This window comes from Sinocyclocheilus rhinocerous, unplaced genomic scaffold (genome assembly GCF_001515625.1).
Source record: "Sinocyclocheilus rhinocerous isolate Xijiao unplaced genomic scaffold, SAMN03320098_v1.1 scaffold513, whole genome shotgun sequence".
NCBI classification, from domain to species: Eukaryota; Metazoa; Chordata; class Actinopteri; order Cypriniformes; family Cyprinidae; genus Sinocyclocheilus; species Sinocyclocheilus rhinocerous.
The window spans coordinates 538946-542600 of NW_015656019.1; the positions used below are offsets into that span (position 1 = coordinate 538946).

The 3655-nt window shown below is 38.8% G+C and overlaps 1 protein-coding gene across 1 annotated transcript in view; it reads left to right on the forward strand.

Moving 5' to 3' along the window:
• LOC107719223 (protocadherin-15-like) overlaps positions 1-3655 on the forward strand; it is a 217308-nt gene that overhangs the window by 67828 nt on the left and 145825 nt on the right. The gene's annotated exons all lie outside the window — the stretch shown is intronic.

A 3655-nucleotide genomic window follows, 5' to 3' on the forward strand; every position in this document is an offset into this window, starting at 1 on the left:
TCTTCTAAAAAGACACATTCGCTTTATATGATGAACAGATTTTAATATAGGCTTTTATTTACATACATATGTAAAGAGAGAATCCAGGAGCAAAGAGAAATAATTTCTGCTTTAAAAGCACGGCGAGATCGCGATTGCACACAGTCTACGCACAAGCAATATCTGAGTGAGAGGACAGGCAGTTCATTTGTATAAGTTAGGCCTATTTGAGAGCTCGCATCCAGTTTTCTGCGATTACATAACTGTGTTCTCATGTTACAATAAAGCGCTGGCCACATTTGCCCGGGAATGATTAAAATTATGTGGAATACCTGCAATCCCGCGCGGACATTCAGACTCTGAAATTGACAGGAGGCGATGCGTGTCAAACTCACCGTCGGAGAGGAGAGAGAGACGCAGCTTGTATCGGTGTATATACGGTAGATACTGTGGAAAATGAGTAACGGAACAGTGTCAGATATTTCAGTATCAGTATCAAAATATAGATATTTATGATAACACTACCATGTGGTTTGTTTCTCCAAACTTTGAGTCCATAAATTACGCTGAGCTCCCTCACTCTCTGGTCAGCTCTTCGCCTGCTGCAGCAGCGCTTTTACCGGTTCAGATATCAGGGCTGTTATTGGTCCCTTCACGATCGGATATCTTTATTGGCTACTGAAGTGCCGTCAAAGGTTTGAATATTAATTCAAATTGTGGGCGTACTCAGTAACGAACTATGATTTAAAAGTAACGAAGTAGATTATTTTGCTTAATTTGTACTTAAGTACAAGTAAAAGTACAGCTTTAAAAATATACTCAAAAAAGTACAAGTACCTGAAAAAACTACTTAATTACAGTAACGTGAGTAGTTGTAATTCGTTACCTCCACCACTGCTGGCTGGCAGAAAGCACATCAAATGAGCTGGCAGAGAATAATCATTTCTGAAGTAAGTGTGAGTGGTTCTTGCCCCAACAAACCTTTTGCTGGGTTTGCTGGGGTCTCGCTTAAACCAGCCTAAGCTAGTTCTGAGTATTAGCCAGTAGTGTTGTGCATTTAATCAAAATAAAACCAATATGGATAATATGAATTATCAAATCGCAAAGTAGGGATGCACCGAATATTCGGCAACCGAAATTATTCGGCCGAAAATAGCAAAAAAAAATATTTCGGTGTTCGGCCGAATAAGCGAAAAGGCCGAATAATATGAACCGAACAATGACGAACGCGATCAAATAGAGGCACACGCTAATGCAGCAAACATGTCGACAGTGTGAAACGCAAAGGCTGTGATTTAATTAAATAAGAATATGTTTTATATGTTTTAGAATGAAGCGCTGCATTGTGCTCTTTAAAATTCTAACAGCTTGTGGTTCAGTGTTTTCAGTGTCTTAGAGTGGCTTGGTTTGAGGTAAATGCTGCTCTACACAACCTCATCTCTGCATTTGCTCTGAGTTTGGGTTGATTGTAACATGCATTTGGGAACGCAACATACGCCAGGCATCTTCAAGTTAATTTTTTTATAGCGCTTTTCACGATACAAATTGTTGCAAAACAACTTTACAGCAAATTAAGTTTCTACAATATTTAGTGGTAGCTTATCAGTGGTGACTCTACAGGTAACCACTATTTCAGTAATTTAGTGGGTACTGGATCTAACAGGCATGTTGTTGGTTTAGATGCAGTGATAAGTTTATTTAGCTCTTCCTGTTCTATAGTTGTAAAGCACTGCAGTTTATCTTTTGGTGCGATGAATGAAGCTGAAGTATTATACGCTGTAGAATCTACATTTGTTATTGTATTTCTGATGTTATCTATTTTATCAGTGAAGAAATTCTTAAAGTGAATCTTCCTGTACTTGTAATGAGAAGCAGTTTTAAACCCCCTGTTGTCAAAAGAGAACCTTAGGACATTCACCTTAGGACATCCGTAAATATTAGCTTTGTAATTTTACAGTGGAACTGTAAAATGAAATTATTTTTGTTAGTAATATTTTATAGTCATTGATATGTAATCACACATTTTTAAGGAAATCAATCAATCACATAATTAATCACATAGGTATTAAATCATAATCACTTTTCCCCCTGAAAAATCATGATTACATTTAGAAGACCTTAGCACCTTGACCTTATTTATTTATTTAATTTTATTTTATTTTTATTTTTTGGGTCAGGCTGGGAGACCAAGTGGCCAACCATCAAAGCATCAGAGACCAGTCAGACCATCTCAAACCAAAGAGCCCACTCATAAATCTCTGTGAAATTCTGATCTCTAAATATTGCATGAGGCTCTCTTTCAATATACTGTACAGTATAAGTATTTGTGTTTTTTCACCTGTTCTATTATGCACCACTGAAAAATTTAAGTCCAATCACTTAAAAAGGTAATAGCACGCCTCTCCTCAGCAGGCCGCAGGATTTGAGGTATCATTCATGTCTTTAGCATAAATGGTTATGCGCTAAAGTTTGAATAATAGTAATTTTGCCTTAGCAAACACCACTAATGATGCCGTTCGCCAGGTTTTTCAGGAATAGATGTGGAAAATCTGCACATGTGCGACGGAGCACAAGCTCGCACCTGGTTATGGGTGTGAAAAGGTTTCTGAGAAGCTGCGTTGGATTTGGTGTGTGTGGTGTATGTGTGCATGTACGCCGTTCCCTCGAGTCTCTGTCGTGCCTGGTGTGAGATCCCTCTTAATAGCATTTGATTTTCTCCAGTGTGCAGACGTGAATCAAAGGAGCCATTTTCTTCACAATTTTCTTTACTGTTTCATCCGTGTGTTTTTCTCAATGACAAATCCAACAGAATTCAAAATAATCCAACAGGAGCCATATGTTAACGCCATTCTATATTCCTAACCACTCTAACAGCTGATATTAGCTGGTGTGGGATGGGTTTGCTGTGACTTTGATGGACAGCAGGCGTGTTGTGACCCCTCGCTCGAGGTACTGAGATGCTGTTTACACAGAGATTCTCGCATCTGCCCTCACTCGTGGCTGATGTGTTTTTGCTCGGCTCACGTGCTAAGGGGTGGTTTCATTCAGGTCATGGATTTCCTTTCAGGTAATATTGGAGTCAAACATCAGGGCCTCCAAGTCTGTCTATGTCTGATGGCGTCGGATGTCTGTTATGGCTGAGTTTCTCAGGGATCTGGGCTGTAGGCTAACTCACTTAAAGCTGAAGTGTATACTATCTGCTCCACTAGCATCACCAAATGCAATTGCAACAAGAAAGATTGCTTCCCAAAGTGAAATTTCACTGGTATTGGAATTGACTGCTAAAATGTTGTTATTGTGACTATTCAAGTACACTATTTTGCTTCGTATAATATCAATATTATTGATATCATGGGCAGGTAATTGATGCTCGGTGACAATTTGCTTCATGTAAAAGAATAATTTGTAGTACTAAATTTTAAGTTATTATAGGAATATTTCACCCAAAAATGAAAATTGGCTGGAAATTGACTCGCCCTCAGGCCATCCAAGATGTGGATGAGTTTGTTACCTAATCATAACAGATTTGGAGAAATGTATCATTACATCACTTGCTCACCAATGGATCCTCTGCAGTGAATGGGTGCCGTCAGAATGAGAGTCCAAACAAATAATAGGCAAGTAATCCACATATCAGCTGTTTGGACTCTCATTTTGACGGCACCCATTCACTGCA